The following is a 20,796-nucleotide window of genomic DNA, read 5'->3' as shown; positions in this document are numbered from 1 at the left end:
AAGAACATTACAATTTACGAAAAGAACCAGTCGTTTTCAAACTGCAACATGATTTTCAAGCGTTTTCGTCTGAGTATGCAAGCAAAACACGAATCATATTATGTGAATGGCTTAAGGACTACAAAATATCATTGCACATTGTGACGAGGACACAGTGAAATTGCTATTCTATTGTAACTATAAGGTTGTGTGCAAAAAGGGGCCGGCCAGAGTGGCCGTGCGGTTCTAGGCGCTACGGTCTGTACCTCAGAAGTTACGTCGCATAGTGCTCAGAGTCATTTGAACCATTTTGCAAAAAAGGTAGTATTGAAGAGTTTTTGCAACCAAGGTGGTTTCTGTACCAGAATCACCTACTGGAGGATTCATCACTGTCAGACGGGGCTGAGTGCTTAAGACACAGGGGTTGCGTCACGTGGTGGCGGGACGCAAAAGCCATATTGATTTTAAGTATTGTAGTGTAACGTTAAATCAGATGGTTGACTGCACTATTTCGTCAACCAGAACACCACCCCTCCTTCTTGTCTAATGACATCTATGTCGATGAGGGGTTAAACTATAACGTTGGTAACCTAATGTGGTGTATTCCGTGTTACGATGCAGCCACACAGGGTTAGGATCAACGATAAAATGAGTTTCAAGTAGGTCGAAGATTCAACGACATTCTCTATACCTACGTCATCAAATACTTTCTATACCAAATACTAATACTAAATGCTAAGAGCAGCACGTCCAGCTAGATCAGAAACTTGAAGCCTTCTTTGATAAAAGGCAGAAGTAGTTCAAAAGGCTCTGAGCACTATGCGACTTAACTGCTGAGGTCATCAGTCGCCTAGAACTTAGAACTAATTAAACCTAACTAACCTGAGGACATCACACACATCCATGCCCGAGGCAGGATTCGAACCTGCGACCGTAGCAGTCGCGCGGTTCCGGACTGCGCGCCTAGAACCGCTAGGCCACCGCGGCCGGCCAGAAGTAGTTCTTCCACCATGTAAGAATATACAGTAACTGGTCATTTAGAGAGTGTTACTTTAAGTACTAACTAGCTGCAGTTCCCGGAGTTGCCCAGGATGTTTAATACCTGCCACACAACGTGACTAGCCCTGTGCCTTGACACTCATAGCGAATGTAAACCAGACGGAAAACTGCAATCGTTTTAAATCGAATGGCATATTTGAATCACTGGGTATCAACAGAATGCGAGAAATGAATATGTTTTCACCTGCAGCATACCCCGTGATAGTGGTGGTGTCTATAACGGTCGATATAGGTCCTTCATGGCTAGCCTTGTTCCATTGAATAGTGAAGGCGGGGTCGATGTTGCGCAATAGTATGATAGGGGAGAGCTTATGTGACGGTAATCCTAAGGGCTCAAGAGCATTTAAAAATTCTGTCACGTAATGCACACCTAGCTGTGTATCCACTACTGAATCAATGCATGTGCAGGTGAAAGAGTTGTCGGGAAGCATTTCTTGGATAAGCTCAATAACATATTTAACACTGTGGTTTCGTGGCGCTAAAATAGCCTTTTTACACAGCCATCGATGAGAGTTCTGCCAGTTCTAGCTTACATGAACAAATCAGTTCTTAAAAGTACATTAGTATAAAGGAAGCAGGATGACTAAGCTGATAGATGGTAATACAATCTAACAGCTACGCTTACTGACGACCACACTAAGCTAAAGTCAAATACGAAATGGCGATTTAAAGCTTTCGCTTCCTGAGAAAGCTCTATTGTGCTTTGTTATCTGTATTCGATAAAGAAAACTTCGATATTTCTGTTAAACTTTGATAGGGACTAAATGATTTTCTATTAGCATTTTTAATTCATTTTTTTCAAGCAAATTTTGAAAATGTTTTATTTTCCCTGTGCAACCGCACAGAAGAAGGACAATGGCCGGTTAGCCTTCTTCTGTGCTGGATGCACACGCATTGCTCGAACTCTTACGGGACTCGGTAAGATTGTCTGCCGCGAGTAATGAGTGTAGTGGGCAGGGGCACTACGTATGTAGTGTGTGGACATTAAGTTGGGAATGTGGGTCTCACGGGGAGCGTGCAAGGGATAAATCCCTGCAGTCGCACTATCCTCTGTGTCCTCGATGGCTCAGATGGATAGAGCGTCTGCCATGGGAGCAGGAGATCCCGGGTTCGAGTCCCGGTCGGGGCACACATTTTCAACTGTCCCCGTTAATGTTTATCAACCCCTGTCCATAGCGTAGGGTCTTGATTCAATTATCATTTCATTCTAGAGCGCTGCATGGTCACCGATCGTATCTGTTCTTTCGGACATGTCAGAAAGAACAGATACCATCTTCATGTACATGCTAATTGTGTAGAGCTCCGATACGGCAGAACTGAGGAGTTAATCGACCACGCAATGGAAACAGTACGTGTGAGGTTGTTGATGAACGTTATTGCTGTTTATCGTACCTTGCCTGGGCTTGTTAGACGATCTATGTATTTGAATCGATGCGGATCCATCGCAAGTAATTTGTGTTGAGTGCCAGGTTGCCATTTATGACGCACGTCAGTGTTTGTTGAAGGGGCTTCCAGACAGTGGGTTTAGCCTCTGTATACGTCCTTGTATTACGCTCGTTTATTGGTGTTAGGCATTGCTGTGGCAGTTAGGGCTGCGATGGCGGCCGGCTATGTGCGCGCACGCAGGCTCTTGGTTGTAGATAAGGTCACATCAAGCCTGTATCATTATTTGTAGTAAGCCTGAGTGAGATCGCCTGATCTTTAATTTGCTTTTTACTCAACCTGTTTGTTACTCTGCTCCAAGTCCCTAATGATTACTGTGTCCGGAATATGAAATCTACTGCTGCCACTTCCTTAAGATTTTGTTATTTGATGAATGTTGTAACTGCTAGTATAGCTTAGATTGTAGATTGTTGGTCAATTCATCGGTGCCTGTCTAAGTAGCTGTAATGAAGCTTCGCGCTGTTATACACTAATTTTTATCTCGAGAATCCTTGATTTCAGGTTTTTAAGGTACGCGTGTTAAAGGGGAAAACGCCGGTACTACGATGAAAGGGAGTTGTTACTAAAGGTTTCTCTGATCAGGTTTTAATACAGTTTCCCTTTCACATCAGCTTACTGTGAAAATCATTTTTATTATTTGTCTCGGCCTGCTTGCGGCGGAGTCCGTGGACCGTTACATTGTATACAACTAAGGCGTCCACTTACGTTGACCGTACTATGGCGGTGGACCCAGCTGACTTGAAAAGATTATAAGATTAATCATATTATTTACTGTGTACACAAACACTAACTGTAGTGCTATGGTTCAAAGGAATGTTTAAATTTTACTGTGCATTGAATTTTAATTGCTTGGGCAATTAAAAATGTTTAAAATGGCCAGTCTGCATTTAGTGGATCCATTTCACGCTTCACTCCTATATATGTGACATCGGCCTTATTCTCCATTACAGCAAGCTCACAGGTTGTATGGCGGTGAACTGTACTTCTATATCTCCTGTGGCTACAGGCACACTCTTCCAAGTTTAAACAGTTCAGCTGGTCACCAAACTCTACAGACATGAACATTATTGATCGTATCTGGGATGTCTCGCAACGTGCTGTTCAGAAGAGATCTGCACCCCCTCGTACTCTTACGGATTCATGGACAGCCCTGCAGGATTCATGGTGTCAATTGCCTCCAGCACTACTTGAGACATTAGTCGAATCCATGCCACGTCGTGTTGCGGCACTTCTGCGTGCTCGCGGGGGCCTTATACGGTATCAGGCAGGTGTACCGGTTTCTTTGGCTCTTCAGTGTATATACACTCCTCCCACAGTACCAAGAATTAGCGCCTCTTCCTGTTCCATTCTGTGCCGAGCGCGGGAATAATGCTTAAATACCTCTCTACGTGCTTTAATCAGTCTAATCCTGATTACGCGGCCTCTAGGGGAGCGATACGAGGGAGGCTGTATTACGCTCCTGGATATCTCAAAGCTAGTTCTTGAAGTTTTAGAAATTTGTCGCGATATAGTTGTCGTCTATCTTCTTCAAGTATTTGAGCAGGACCGTGACGCTCTCTCGAAAGTCAAAACCAAACCTGTTTACATTCGTGATGGCCTTATTTGTATATGTTCAGTATCCCCTGTTAGTAATATCTAGTATGTGATCGTTCCATATCGCGTTCTTACAAATAGTTCCATCCAGATATATGTAAGACTTCACTGATTCCAGTTATGAGTTGTTGTTGTTCTCATTTGAGTATGTGTTCTTTCGTTTTGCGAAGTACACACTATACCGAACATTTAAAACAACTTGTCAGTCTTTGCACCACTTTGAAATCACATCAAAATCAAATGGTTCAAATGGCTCTGAGCACTATGGGACTCAACTGCTGAGGTCATTAGTCCCCTAGAACTTAGAACTAGTTACACCTAACTAACCTAAGGACATCACAAACATCCATGCCCGAGGCAGGATTCGAACCTGCGACCGTAGCGGTCTTGCGGTTCCAGGCTGCAGTGCCTTTAACCGCACGGCCACTTCGGCCGGCCACATCAAAATCCCTCTGAACAATAGTGTTACTGTACATGGTACTACAGTTCATCGTCTTCAAAAGATTTGAGACTACTATCAATTTCTGTCTATTAGGTCATCAATATACATCATGAACAGCAAGGGTTCTAACCCCTGGAACATGCCTGGGTTAGTTCTGCATCTCTTGATGACTCTGTCCAAGATAACACGCTACGCCCTCTCTAGCAAGAAATCCTTAATCTAGTCGGAGGTTCCGCTTGATGCCTCATATGATGTTACTCTCGTTAATAAGCGTTTCTGTGACACTGACTCAAATGCTATTCGGAAGACAAGACCTGACCTGACTACCTTGATCCGTCGCTTTCTGAATGTAGGGTTTCGCACAAACGATGTTTTCAGAATCCATGGTCCCTCACATGGTGGACATCATTTTCAGTTATCTCATTAAGAGGAGCGTTCAATAAGTAATGTAACATATTTTTTTCTCGCGAGTTATGGTTGAAACAATGCGTGATTTGCTGTGAGACATCTTGGAAAACTCCTGCTTTTGCGCGGCAGCACTATACGTAGCCTTCAAAGTGGCGTCTGTAACGGACGTGCGTTCCAAGCAAACAACTGCAATTGTCTCTCTTCTGGCGGTAAACCAGGGCATTATATAAACTGATGGCCATTTACATTGCTACACCACGAAGATGTGCTACAGACGCGAAATTTAACCGACAGGGAGAAGATGCTGTGATACGCAAATGATTAGCTTTTCAGAGCACCCACACAAGGTTGGCGCCGGTGGCGACACCTACAACGTGCTGACATGAGGAAAGTTTCCAACCGATGTCTCATACGCAAACAGCAGTTGACCGGCGTTGCCTGGTGAAACGTTGTTGTCATGCCTCGCGTAATGAGCAGAAATGCGTACCATCAAGTTTCCGACTTTGATAAAGGTCGGATTGTAGCCTATCGCGATTGCGGTTTATCGTATCGCGACATTGCTGCTCGCGTTGGTCGAGATCCAATGACTGTTAGCAAAATATGGAATCGGTGGGTTCAGGAGGGTAATACGGAACGCCGTGCTGAATCCCAACGGCCTCGTATCACTAGCAGTCGAGATGACAGGTATCATATCCGCATGGCTGTAACGGATCGTGCAGCCATGTCTCGATCCCCGAGTCAACAGATGGGGGCGTTTGCAAGACAACAACCATCAGCACGAACAGTTCGACGACGTTTGCAGCAGCATGGACGATCAGCTCGGAGACCATGGCTGCGGTTACCCGTGACGCTGCATCACAGATAGGAGTGCCTGCGATGGTGTACTCAACGATGAACCTAGGTGCACGAACGACAAAACTTCATTTTTTCGGATGAATCAAGGTTCTTTGTGCAGCATCATGATGGGCGCATCCGTGTTTGGCGACATCGCGGTGAACACCACTTTGGAAGCGTGTATTCATCATCGCCATACTGGCGTATCACCCGGCGTGATGCTATGTGGTGCCATTGGTTACACGTCTCGGTCACCTCTTGTTCGCATTGACGGCGCATTGAACAGTGGACGTTACATTTCAGATGTGTTACGACCCGTGGCTCTACCCTTCATTCGATCCCTGCGAAACCCTACATTTCAGCAGGATAATGCACGACCGCATGTTGCAGGTCCTGTACGGGCCTTCCTGGATACAGAAAATGTTCGACTGCTGCCCTGGCCAGCACATTCTCCAGATCTCTCACCAATTGAAAACGTCTGGTCAATGGTGGCCGAGCAACTAGCTCGTCAAAATGCGCCAGTCACTACGCTTGATGAACTGTGGTATCGTGTTGAAGCTGCATGGGCAGCTGTACCTGTACACGCCATCCAAGCTCTGACTCAATGCCCAGGCGTTATTACGGCCAGCTGTGCTTGTAATGGGTACCGATTTCTCAGGATCTATGCACCCAAATTGCGTAAAAATGTAATCACATGTTAGTTCTAGTATAATATATTTTTCCAATGAATAACCGTTTATCATCTGCATTTCTTCTTGGTGTAGCAATTTTAATGGCCAGTAGTGTATTCACAGGCGCTTGCAGAATGTCTAAGAAGACCTGGCAGAGAACAAAAGCACAGTTAGCCATTGAGCAAATCATATATCCTCATCGCAAAAAAGTCGCGCAAAACTATCCTATCTCCCGCGTGGTTCCCGGTCGCACACAGATGTGACTCTTGCGACACTGTACCGTGAGGACACTGTCATTCGTGGTGATGACGGATCACAATTAAATGCCTCATGCAAACTGGGCTGGGTCTCTGAAGGGGTGACACGATTCGGGAACTGCAGAAACGACTTCAGGGTGTTCGTTGCCACAAAACTGCAAGCGAACTTCTCCACCACAACAGAAGTATGCGCAGCTGAGAGGTCATAAAACTTCACTGGACTGTTTTTCCCTGTCCACCCTACAGCTCGGATCCCGCACTTTTTTACTTCAATTTGGCTCAATGAAGGATGCACTCCGTATCAAACAGTACGTGGATGATGGAGAGGTTACAGATGCAGCTCCGACGATGACCATTTGGAGTGGTACCATTCGGGGATACAGGCCCGCCCAGTAAGAAGGCCTAAGACCTTCACACTGAACGGAGTTCATGCGGATAAGATGCCTGCCATCTCGACTAGTGATACGAGGCCGTTGGGATCCAGCACAGCGTTCCGTATTACCCTCCTGAACCCACCGATTCCATATTCTGCTAACAGTCATTGGATCTCGACCAACGCGAGCAGCAATGTCGCGACACGATAAACTGCAATCGTGCTAGGCTACAATCCGACTTTTATCAAAGTCGGAAACGTAATGGTACGCATTTCTCCTCCTTACACGAGGCATCACAACAACGTTTCACCAGGAAACGCCGGTCAACTGCTGTTTGTTTATGAGAAATCGGCTGGAAACTTTCCTCGTGTCAGCACGTTGTAGGTGTCGCAACCGGCGCCAACCTTGTGTGAATGCCCTGAAGAACTAATCATTTGCATATCATAGCATCTTCTTCCTGTCGGTTAAATTTCGTGTCTGTAGCACATCATCTTCGTGGTGTAGCAATTGTAATGACCAGTAGTGTAATATGGTGTATTGGTATCCTGAAGAAAACCGATCTGCTTTAAGAAAAAAATTGTTGCATCACTTATTGAACGCGCATCGTACGTTTGAGGTGAGAATACATTTTGAGATTCTGCGACAGATGGATGTGAAAGATACTGCACTGCAGTTTTGAGGGTCACTTTCTGCTACCCCTCTTGTAGACGTGGTCGTACCGGTGTAACACTTCACTCATTACAAGAATGAGATTTTCACTCTGCAGCGGAGTGTGCGCTGATGTGAAACTTCCTGGCAGATTAAAACTGAGTGCCGGATCGAGATTCGAACTCGCGACCTTTGCCTATCGTGGGCAAGTGCTCTACCATCTCAGCCACCCAAGCACGACTCACGCCCCGTCCTGACAGCTTTACTTCTGCCCAGCTTTGGAAGGTAGGAGACGAGATACTGGCAGAAGTAAAGCTGTGACAACGGGGGGTGAGTCGTGCTTGGGTAGATCACTTGGTAGAGCACTTGCCCGCGAAAGGCAAAGGTCCCGAGTTCGAGTCTCGGTCCGGCACACAGGAAGTTCCACTTCACTCATTAGTTTAAGTCTCAATTAGCCTCAATCGGCGCTAACTTCCTATTTTTTCTATAGCGAGTGCGTGGCGTGTCATTTTTATCTGTGCAACGTGAAGTGTTGCAGCGAGGGAAGGCCGGACCGGCCGCGAAGTTGGCAGTGTGGTGTCCCGTAGGAGTCGCAAGGCGGCCGGCGATCTGGCACGCTCGGCACGTCGCGCCCGGCCGCGCATTACGCGCGCTAAATAATGGAGCCCCAGGCAGAATAGCAGCAGCAGCAGCAGGAGCAGATTACAGCCGATATAGCGCGCGGGTCGCGGGCCGCAATGACTGCGCCGCTCCCTCTGGTCACGCCTCTTCTTCCAGCCCCTCTGTGTGTGTGTGTGTGTGTGAGAGAGAGAGAGAGAGAGAGAGAGAGAGAGAGAGAGAGGGAGGGAGGGAGGGAGAGGGAGGGAGGGAGGGAGGGAGAGAATAAAGACTCCTCAGATTCACATGGATGGCAATGTGTCTCCTCTGAACAGCAAATGAATGTGTCAGAATGGATCCACCACTCTGCAGCGGCATATACGCCGTTTTGAAACTTTCTGGCAGCGTTAATACCACCTGCTGGAACCAGCCTTCGGCAAAATGTGCCTTTAGCGGCTCAGCCGTCCAAGCCTTCGGCGGAATGTGCTTATACCGACCCAGACGTCCGAGCAAAGAGTTTGACACTGAATGTGTCTTGCTGTTCAGTTCTTCTAGGATAGATAAATTTAGAAAAAAGATGTTGCTTTTACTGACTGAATCAGTGCCCCACCGTTCGAGAAAACGAGAAACTGCGGATGATTCTGCCAAAATTTTGGCCGGCCGCAGTGGCCGAGCGGTTCGAGACACTTCAGTGTGGCACCGCGCGACCGCTATGGTCGCAGGTTCGAATCCTGCCTCGGGCATGGATGTGTGTGATGTCCTTAGGTTAGTTAGGTTCAAGTAGTTCCAGTTCTAGAGCACTGATGACCTCCGATGTTAAGTCCCATAGTGCTCAGAGCCATTTGAACCATTTTTTGCCAAAATTTGACGTCTCCTCACATTCTAGCACGACCGAATACATAGAGATTTTTTTGATGTCGTGCAGTACACAGCCGCTACGATCATGAAAAGACAAATCATACCTCCTTTCCTTCTCAGTGTCTCTTTCCGGCGTTTTGATAACGTCGAGAGAGACGGTAAAAACGAGGAAGGAAACGTAAACATCACTCATAGAACCTTTAGACATGTACCAACTTCTGTGTACATGGCAGAACGAGGACATACACTGTCCGGTCACATTAATGCGACTACCACCTATGGTAGACCTTGACGTACAATAACCATTCACACATGGCAGGTGGCAACAGTATGTGTGAAGGGTATAAGAGGAATGTCGGGGGAAGTGGCGCACAGTGCAGCCGTTGTCGTGAGGAATACGGAGCCGTGCTGAAAGTATACCATGCGTGGGAAAATGGCGCTGTCCAAAACCGGCGCCGAGGCACCTGTGATACACCGCGGTCCACAGATGACAGAGATTAATGACGGTTGTGGGGATGTGTACGGGCGAAAAGACGTGCTACTGCTAAGCAATTAACCGCCCAGATGAACCAACAGCGTCTCCTCAACGACCGTTCAGCGAACGTTGCTGCGTATGTGCCCCCGCAACAGGCGATTGGTGAATTCACCATGCTGATTCTTGTTCATCGGCGACGAAGGTTGTAACTTGCAAGGCAAAACCGCAATTGGATGCCTACTGAATAATGACAGGTGATGTTTTCAGTGAACGCGTTTTATGCTTCATCTGTCAGATGGTCACTGGCGTGTACGGCGTGGACAGTCTGAAAACAAACAACCTTCAACATTCGACGGGGGGATATGGTTTAAGGAATGTTTTCGTGGCACTCCCTGGGTGACCTCGTCATTCTTACGTGAAGTCTGTTTTCCAAAGGCATCTTCCAACAAGTCAATGCAACATGTCACACAACTCGAATAAGTGCGTGCTTTGAAGACCACCAGAATGCCTTTACCGTATTCCCCTGGCCACCAGACTCCCCAGGTTTAAACCAAATCGCGAATCCGTTGGCCCAGCTCTGTGATGTCGTCAGTCACACGACCACACCGCCGCCTGAGAGATCGATCCGCCGGATGCGATTCTCTCGATAAACGGAACAGAAGAACGGCTGTGCTAGCCAAAGAGCACACAGCCAGTCGCAGTACTTACGCTCGCCGCGAGGCGCCGCTAGGCCACTTCATGTGCAGCAGGAGAGTAGTGCAGTTGTGCCAGTCTACAGTTGGAAGCTGCGCTCAGTGGTCAGCCAGCGCCGATGTTAGTCATCGTCTGCAGCTCAGTCTTTGCTGCCATCAAGTCTTTGTAGCTCCGTTCCAAGTTAGTCTTCAAATTCACCGGATTCGACATTCAAGATTACGAGAGATTAATTCGTCATTGCAAGATTTGTGACTTGTAAATTATGTCATTCTACAAACGCTTAGTCTAGTCGCGTCTTCTATATAATTGTCAACCAACTGATCACGGACTACACCAAAAAAAAAATACTTTCTTATTGTACTCCTGCTAATTAATTGTGTTTTCCTGTTGTAGCTACCAATCAGTCTTGGCATAGTAGAACCCACGTTTCCACCTCCTTGGCTACCTCATATTTGCCATCTCATGTTGATGGACTCGATTATGGGGGAAGATCGAGAGCCCTCAAAATCGATCAGGCTGATTTCGCCGTGTATTCGACCGAGAAACCTAGTGCAGCTGTAATCTGTATGGCTCTACATTCCTGTCGGTGCCAGGCAGAACTTCACTGACACCATTCCTGCACGCACGCGCTGCTCAGGCTTTTGACAGGTGGTCACACTGATACGACTGGACAGCGTACGATCAGCATATCGCCAATCCATCCATCCGTTGTTGCCAGTACGTAAATCCCGATGGTGCTACTGCTTCTTTATTCAAGTAGCTCCTCATTTGGCCTCAAAGCGGAGTGGATCCCGTTCCAGACCTCCGTTTTTTCACCAGACAAAAATCTGAGGCAGTACCGCTACGCTAAACTGACTATGGAGGCTGTCGACACGAGGTAGCAGCAAGTGAAAAGTAGGTACTGAGTCGATGTCCTAGTTAGTAGGACTATGGGACTATGGGGCCGAATCCCAGATCTGCACACAGTTTTAACCTGTGTCATTCACCACCTGACAATGATAGTCACAGATATGTATGCTCACTGTCCGAGATATGAGTTCCCCAAGTATTGCTGGCTCTTTACATAACCGAAATGTTTCAAGGGAACGGGATAAAGTTAAGGATGAAGTTAATTTAAGATGAATCATTAAGTCTGTGTGATCAGACATTTCGGTAAATAGAAAAAGAAATGCACGTGTTTTGCAGAAGGCCGGATTTAAAGACCCAAAGTTCTTAGCATGCATCTGTCTCCCGTTATAATCTTCTTCGGATCTAACACCAACGAACGGCCTTCGGCGCATTTCACCAATTGCGAACTACAAACAATTTACCGAACGACCCTTTTTTAGCGTAAAAGAATAAGTTCCCTTTTCTCTTTCTCAGCCTGGGGATCACTGCCGCCGGACTGTGAGCTCTGTGAGCATGACTGGTGACAGGAATAGGGCACAATTTTTTTGGAAAGGGGCAGCGGCGGACAAGGAATAGCGTCCGTAATCCACTGATCCCAAGAGTGATGTAACTGACATCATATTTTTTGTAATAGTAGTAATAAAGTCGGAAGTCCACGGGCCTGGTGCGAGTCTTTCAGTTGGTCACCACTTCGGTAACTTGCGTGTCTTTGTGCCAGTGGCACCCGCTGTTTCCTCGCCGTCATCCATCAAATTACTAACCGGACACGACGTTGCGTAACTGCGGTGATCGGGCGAGTACCGGTGTATCCTACGTGGCAACACCGTTGACGCCATATTTTTGAAAACTTTTCCTGTAAGTTTATTCAAGTTATAGAAAAAACGTGGTTTTACAACTATCTCAATATAGTTTGAGCATTTCTCTTATTAAATGCACGTATCAGTCAGAAGAGATACAGATTCCGAAATGGCGACCGTGTTTTATGTCGATGAACTCTGCGCAAGACATGGCTCGTATTTCGAAACGAACGGGATTCGAAGCTATGTTCCTACCATCTACATTCAGGTTTGACGTAATACGCTGTGTTTTGCAGAAGGAAAAGTTAAAAAAAAAACATATTTAAGTCGCAAACATGAGAAAAACGTCACGAGCTTCCAACCCAAGCGAGATGATTATGATCTTGAAAACGTATTGTACGCAGCGCGAAAATAGAAATGTACCTCTGAGGGACGTAGTTCAACAGGATCAATACACTGTGCACATGTGGGTCGCAATCCGAAAGGGAAGACACCTCACACACACCCGAATACAGCATCGAGAGGCAAGCAACGTCACATCTGGATAAAAGCCCTTTTCGACATATTTCCGCGAGCAGACGGTCGTAGGAGGGAAAACAAGGCAGAGTTGAGTTATTCAGTGACTGGTGAAAGCGTATCGACCGGCAGCAGAGTGCGTGACGAGGCGACGGCAGACACCGGAGCGACCGACCCAGGGCTTCACCGCCGCTCCTGGTGAACACCGCCGCCCGCTGCAGCTACAGCTTTGGCTCGCGGTAATCCAGCCACGTTAAGGGTGGACGCACACGAAAGCAGCCAAAACTGCAAAAAATGTTTTACTGTTCCATTTACCATATGGTGCTGATGCTTTAATTCTTGAATATTACGTTCCAATTCCACTCCTAAGTGTGATAAAAATAGTAACAGATAAAACTTGCATGATGCCACGCCGTTTCCTTGTTCTGTATGTCCTCATACTATTTATTACTGCGGCGTTTTATTCACACAGCATTCAGGGAATGTTCGTGTAACGCATCACGAAGGCTGTGAAACAGCATCACTGCCACTGATTGTGTTCTTTGCCTTATAGTGTTTTTGTTTACAAGAGGTTGCAAACGCGTAAAGTTTACAAAAGTTGCGTGTAAATCTACTATTAGAATCTCCAGCATGCCCCGAACAGTGAACTGTAATTACTAGAATTTAATAATCTTAGCAAACTATGAACTCTACAGAGGCTAGGATTTGATCTAGCTCCTCTCACACTGTCGATAATGAAGGAAATCGATAATAGAATTGCTGCAGCTGATATTATTGCTATCTACTCAAGTTTGAAAATCAAATGAAGAGGAGTATGCACGTGGTTTGCACTAGTTTACCCACAGGGCATTATACCAACACTGTCAAATCTTTAATTCGGGTTACCCATAATTTACAACTTGGAAATTTTTGTACCCTTTCCTGACAAACCACTGACGTTAAGAGTACTCAGATTTGGAATGCAAATAGGCAGACTATAGTGAAATATTCAGTGGAAAATATTTTCATTTAATACAATAGTAAGGCATTTATGTAAGAGAAAATCCCTACAATTTGGTGCAATTTTTTTCACAGGTATTTGGAGAGCTGTAAAAATCCAGGAAAACATTATATTAAAATTCTATATTTGCAATAAAGGTAACCAATTTTTGTAAAAAATTGCATTAGTTTCGTTCTGATAAATTTTTCAAAAAGGGAACATTTGTACTCTTCTTGTTAAAAAAGTTTTCAATAGTTTATAATGAAAAACGTAGATCGTCATCAAGCATGAAAGGTTATGCGTTTATGAATATAACGTTTCTTAACAACTATGTCAAATGTAGTTACGTTGTATTGAGAACTTCGGACTTAATAAGAATTTTTTTCAAAGTATTGCAATTTCGGATATGACCCCCCTCCCCTCACCTAAAGCTCTGAGTTACTAACACCTGAATAGTTCTCCCGGTGTCGAGTAGACAAAAAGTTTTGTAGGAAGCGGATTTTCTTCGATCTACAACGGATCGTCGTTTATTGAGCCCTCATTAATGAATTATTATTACTATTTTTTTAGTGTAGTAACTGTACAGTATTTGCTGCCCCTCAAGTAACAGCGGCAACAATCGACCGTTTTCGATAACCCGGATGACGTGAGGTTCCTCGTAGCTCGGATAAACGAGGTTGCACAATACTAATTTGAGATTATGAAAGGTCCATAAAAAAAGAGAAAGAACCGTGTGATATCTGATGACAGTTTTTTGGTGGCGATCATCTTGTGCACGTCACATCGTATAGATATTTACGAATAATACCGACAAGCTTGCAGTGTAACATATCATTTGGTGAAGTGATATGTTGCAGAGCATCTACTGAACCCTACTAAACAAGTTTTATGTAAGTGTTTTTGAGTTTAGTATAGAATGCTGTTGGGAAGCTTGTTTTCTGTATGTGCATGTATTCTGGAGTGGATGGACGCAGCGTATCTGCGAGCTGGGGCGCAGACAGCCACATCCCTGCGTTTCGCGATACCTGCTGTTTGCATGGATTATTCCGTGTTGTCGGGTCCTTCCTGGGAGATACGGTGCTTGTCATGGAAGAATAACGGCCGTGACAATTGCTATGACGTCACAAGATCAAGTGAGAAACTTTTATCTGACAAATTTAAATCGATTCTGTTACCTGGAGCTGTCAATTCAGTTTGTCCGTACTAATGTATTTCTGGTGTTCCGAGTAAAGAGGATTTGTTGTGAACAGTCATTGTACAATGTAAGTGCAATGTACGTCACGTTATTTATGATAAGTGTCATATTTATATCGAGAATTTCAACACTGGACTGTGCTCTGGGTTACCGGCGATAACTGCAGCACTTTGAGAAACGAAACCCGCACAAGATACATTGCCGCATGTGAAGAAATACAGAGGGTTTTCAATAATTAACGAAAAAATTTTTTTCTCGACCAATTTCGGATGAAAGAACGTGGAATTTGTTGTGGGAAACCGCGGAATATTCTCGCCTCAACTCCTATAGTTTCATGAAGTTATGATAGGTAGCCTTCAAAAGGGCGCCGGTAACGGATGTGCGTTCCAAGCAGAGAGCACTCATTGAGTTTCCTACGCGGAAAACCAGAGCATTGCATATATTCATAGGCGCCTGCCGAATATCTACCGAGGCACGCCAGTGAATAAAAGCACGGTGAATCGTTGGACGAGACGCCAGTCATCATCACAACAAGGTCGAGCAAACCTGTCCCATCTCCCTCGTGCCGACCGGCCGGCCGCACACACCTGGGACTCCTGCAACGTTAGAACGTGAGGACACTGATTCGAGGTGATCGACGGATCGTAGTCAAACACCTCGCTGCTCAACTGGACGTCTATGTTGGTAGTGCTGACGCATTCGTCCCCCAGTTGGGGTACGAGGCTAATCGTGACAGATGATGGGGAGTTTATCGATGCAGCAAGATACTGGCTCCAAAAGTGTGAGGAATAATATGTGCATTGGGATCCTGAATAGAGCGAATCCGCTTTCAGAAAAAAATGTGTTGCGTTACTGAACGCCCCTCGCAACGAGGCGAGATAAACAGTAACAGGAAATCGTAGCTCCCGAGCAAACTATATCGCCACTATGGAGCACACAGAACATTGCAAGCCTGTAATCGAATCAAACGAGTTCGGAGACGCGCTGCTAGGATCGACACAGTCTATACGAAGGTGAAACAGAAATGCCCGAGAATTTAAATGGGAATCCTTGGAAGAAAGACGACGTAACTCGCGCGATACCTTGTTGGGTAATTATAGAGAACATTTATTCGAAGAAGACTGGATGACCATTATGCTGCCACCTACTTATATCTCACATAGGAACCAGGAGAAAACGACAAGAGAGAGGGAGCGTACTAAAGCATGTGGACAGGTACTAAAGCATGTGGACAGTTATTTCTCCCTCAGTGAATAGCCGGCCGATGTGGCCGAGCGGTTCTAGGCGCTTCAGTCTGGAACCGCGTGACCGCTACGGTCGCAGGTTCGAATCCTGCCTCGGGCATGGATGTGTGTGACGTCCTTAGGTTAGTTAGGTTTAAGTTGTTCTAAGTTCTAGGGGACTGATGACCTCAGATGTTAAGTCCCATAGTGCTCAGAGCGATTTGAACCATTTGAACCCTCGGTCAATGCGCGAAGGAAACAGGATAGAAAGTTGATAATACTGGCACGAAGTATGTACTGTACAGTGTCTTGAGGATACTTATGCAGATGTCGAAAGGCAACCTAAGAAAAGTAGTGGCTGATATGACAGACCGATTGAGTGCTCATCGGCGCGCTACCGTGTTCTTTCCGAGTATAATATGCATGTTGGATCTACTATAATACGAGGGGCGTTGAATAGATAATCTTTAGCGAAAGCAGGTTGGTTTTTGTCAGGGTTCCAACACACCATTCTTTTGGCTACGAAAGCTTATTTTTTCAACGTAATCTCCATTCAATGCGATGACCTTACGTCACACACTGGGAGGGCCTATATAACCGCGTGGTAACACTGGTCGACGTCGGAGCCAACGCCTTGCTGCATCAATAACTTCTCCAACACCCACGTACTGCTTCCTTCATTGGGCCACACAGATGTAAGTCGGAAGGCGCGAGATCCAAGCTGTAGCGTGGATGAGGAAGAACACTCCAATGAAGTTCGATGAGCTCCTTACGCAGAGTAATGTGAAACCTTGCGTCCTGAGGCCGAGCGGTTCTAGGACCTCAATCTGGAACCGCGCGACCGCTACGGTCGCAGGTTCGAATCCTGCCACGGGCATGGATGTGTGTGATGTCCTAAGGTTAGTTAGGTTTAAGTAGTTCTAAGTCTAGGGGACTGATGACCTCAGATGTTAAGTCCCATAGTGCTCAGAGCCGTTTGAAGCATTTTTGAGGCTGTGTGCGGTCTGCCGGCACGCGGGAGCTCGGACAGACTTGAGCGACCTTGTTGCAATCAAGACAGACGCCTCGTCCAACGAGTCACCACGCTTCTGTTCACTGACAGGTCTTCATAGACATTTGAAAGCGCCTATGAGTGTCTACGATGCTTTAATTTTCCACCATAAGAATCTCAATGACAACTCTCTGCTTGGAACACGCCTCCAAATCCATATTTATAGCCAACATAGCGCCGCAACCTATCGAAACCTCCTGGCATTACAGGAATATTCCACGATGTTCCACAACAAATTCCTTATTTTTTCAACCGAAAGTGGCCACAGAAAAGTGTTGCATTAGTTATTGAACGCCCTTCGCAACTCACTTCTTGCGAACGTTGAGTTCGTTCCATTAACAGGGTAATCCTAGTCGACAATATAAAAAAATCGATTTTTTAGTGTAAAATGTTCCCTGAGGCTTCTACTTTAGTGTTCATCTAAAGTTCGCCAGAAACTCCATTATCGTGTTACAAGACAATTTAGAAGTGTCTCCGAAAACAAATCACAACGGGCAAAAGAAAATCGACATCGTGGCCAATGTGGCAGCATTTTAATTTCAACAACAGTCTAACAAACGTTATGGAAATCATGGATGTGCTCGAACTTGAAATCGGACCAGCCTGTTACAACTTCTGCACAAAAGCGGACGAAAAGTATCGAGCGAACAGAGCAGCGAATCTCACGAGCTGACAAAGAGATCCGGAGGACAACCATGGCAACGAAGAGGCGTACGAAAGGCTTGCTGTATGGTCCAGGATTCAGTAACTAAAGGTATGTTTAACTCAACTACATGTCAACTACCAAAATTTTATGAGCGTTTTTTTTTCGAAACCGTATTTTTTTCAGTTTGGCGGGAAACATAACCTCAGAACGGTACATACGATTTTTATCGAAATTTGATGCTGGCATTCTAAACCGAATTCTCCATCAGCGAACGTAGCCGTTTTATGATATCTTCAAAAGTCTATTTTCGGTGCACGCTTTAGTCTCGATTTTGTGGGCGAAGCAAATCACATTTGTTTCAACATTTCACCATTTTATTAGAACTTAATATTTCACAATGAACCTATGTATGCTGATAAAAAATATTTTGAAAATTACTTATACAACATCGTAGGTCCAACAGAAGGGCTTTGGGAATTCCCGTCGATGACCACTGTTCTGGTTGGAAGGGGTCCTTCCCCATGGTGCTGTGGTTAGAGGGAGCGGCCGCCGTGGAAACAAAAATGATTTCTTAAACATAAAAGTGTAAGGAATAAAACTATATCATCAGGTTTGGCATTGCGTTTTATTTTATTCGGAAGAAAAGTCACGAAAAATACCTATTTTTCATGCGTGCAAAGAGGATCGCCACCTTAAAGGCTTTAGGCCGCTTTCATTTTCCACCCTTGTCCGATCAGAGCTTGTGGCCCGTCTCTAATGGCCTCGACGTCGGCCAATCGTTAACTTCTAGCTTTACCGAGAGTGGTGGCACTTTGGTTAGGACAACAGATTAAACGTTAAAGGCCGCGCGGGGTTAGCCGAGCGGTCTTGGCGCTGCAGTCATGGACTGTGCGGCTGATCCCGGCGGAGATTCGAGTCCTCCCTCGGGCATGGGTGTGTGTGTTTGTCCTTAGGATAATTTAGGTTAAGTAGTGTGTAAGCTTAGGGACTGATGACCTTAGCATTTAAGTCCCATAAGATTTCACACACATTTGAACATAAACATTAAGGAGGACAATGATTCAAATCCTCATTCAGCCATCCAGATTTACGTGTGCGTGCTATCGGTTAATCACTGAAGGCAATTCCTTTTAAAGGAACGCTGACGATTTCCTTCCAATTCTTCCATAGACCACTGGCTTGCAGTCCGTCTCTGATGACACTGTGACCGACGGTACGTTAAACCCTCATCTTCTCTCTTCCATCAAAGCGAACCTACCTATGGGCGCGTCGTTTTCCAGACATCCGAGAGTAGCATACATTCGTGAATATTTGTTTGCAAATAACAGTTGAAAGACTATGTGAAGGAAACCCAACACGTTAATTACTAACTGCACTTCTGAATCCCTGTTCGCTTCGAAGCACATAGAGTAAATTAAAAACTAGGAAAAGAGTTACTAGTCCGTACTAACGGACAGAAACTACTGAAGCATGTGGTTAAGTGTTCGTGGGCTTGCTACCTTCATCAGTGTCGTTTCTGGCAGACTTGAAACCGTTGTACCGGTTTGCCCTGAGTAGCAATGACGTCAGACCGACAAGACGGTATGCGTTAAGTCATCACCTGCTGCAGCTCTCTACTAAGCGCTTCATACAAAGCAGAAAGGAATTACAGGTATCGTAATATCTCCCTTCGGTTTTAATATAGGGAATATGGTGTTAGTGTTTTCCTCTGCTTCTTTCGATGATGTCATAGCCAAAACGAACTGGTCTTCCTCGCACAGGTATTAGTAACATGAATGTGTTAATTATAGCCTCGTCATCGAAGAATAACAACTATTAATAGCAGCTGCAGTTTAAACTGAAATCATGTAAGTGGGATTTGGAATTTTGCTAAATGTAACAGTGATTAATTCATATGTTTAAGTAGTTCTAAGTTCTAGTGGACTGATGACCTCAGATTTTCAGTCCCATAGTGCTCAGAGGCGTTTGAGCCTTTAAACTCAGATCTCAAGTGATTCTCGCTTTATGGTGACTTCACGGCCGATTTATTCTGAAAGACATTCATCACTTAGATCTGTGGGTTTATGTCTGGTATTAAACAGCCATGAAAGGTCTTCTCTCCTTTGTACGAGCACCCACGACTACTCCCATCCTCTTTCTCCCCCACTTGCGAGAAGTTGCAACTACGCTCGGAATGATTTAAATCAGCAACTTACAAACGAGATAGGAGTGAATTAAACGCTATCTCTGATAGGAAGTTAATTTTCTCCTTTTTCCTTACATTGTAAGAAAAGGTGCAGAAAGCTCCTGTATAAAGTTAAAAAAATGAGAATATCTACTTATGATTTAGCAAAGACGCTGTTAATCAAAGTTAAAAATCGGTTTATAGCATAGCATCGGAGGGCGTGGGAGGCGCATTTGCAGACTTTCAAGATTAATAATCGTCTGTGAGCGGAAGAACCCTCAACATACTGCCACAGCCGCTCTCGAACAACTTCACCGTGCTTTAACCTATAAATAGCCTACCCACACAGGACAACGTCTTCTGTAAGCAGCGACAGTGGGCGGCGTTCACCGCCTTCTGCGATGTCACAATCCTGAGATAGCGTTCTAATTAGCGCATCAAAGTGCGTGGGCGTAGTATATCCGAGACCTTAAGCCAATTGTAATTGGCTGCTAATAATTCCGTCCTCAAAGGCGACGACTAGGAGGAGGTTTTAGCGAAATCTGGTGTTAGTCAAAGTGCTGAAAGACGAGCCTCCTTCTCTCTAATTATCACGCCGAAACGAGGAATGCATTTCCCTATTGGTATCAAATAACTCCTGGAATTGAGGACGAAATTCCTAACGTGGGCGTTTGACGTACGACGTAGTACGGATGTGAAACGGGTCGTATCGGAAATCCAAATAAGACGAAACTGACTTTTTAAGTGGACCTATAAAGTACAAAATGGAGAAATGCTAAAAATAATAGGTGAGGGGACAAATCAATGGCGGTCTCTCAACATGAGAAGTGACAGACTAGGGCGTCAACTGCTACAGCATCCTGAAATAGTTTTTGTCATTGGAAGCGGTAGCAAAGGGGAAAAACTGGGAGGCAGACAGACCAGAACAATGGTCGTCAAACTTTCTCGCTCAAGGGCCACAATACTGACACAGTGAGTCGATACCTAGTGCCGAAGTATCGATCTT

The 20,796-nt window shown here is 45.3% G+C and overlaps 1 protein-coding gene and 1 non-coding gene across 2 annotated transcripts in view; one reads left to right on the top strand and one right to left on the bottom strand.

Moving 5' to 3' along the window:
- Window positions 1–20,796, bottom strand: part of LOC124716352 (protein sidekick) — a 416,456-nt gene that overhangs the window by 259,942 nt on the left and 135,718 nt on the right. The gene's annotated exons all lie outside the window — the stretch shown is intronic.
- Trnap-ugg lies at window positions 2,094–2,167 on the top strand. The gene has a single exon. It is a non-coding gene; the product is annotated as a tRNA-Pro (tRNA).

Source organism: Schistocerca piceifrons, chromosome 1 (assembly GCF_021461385.2).
Source record: "Schistocerca piceifrons isolate TAMUIC-IGC-003096 chromosome 1, iqSchPice1.1, whole genome shotgun sequence".
NCBI lineage: Eukaryota > Metazoa > Arthropoda > Insecta > Orthoptera > Acrididae > Schistocerca > Schistocerca piceifrons.
This window is presented reverse-complemented; position numbering and strand designations above follow the sequence as displayed.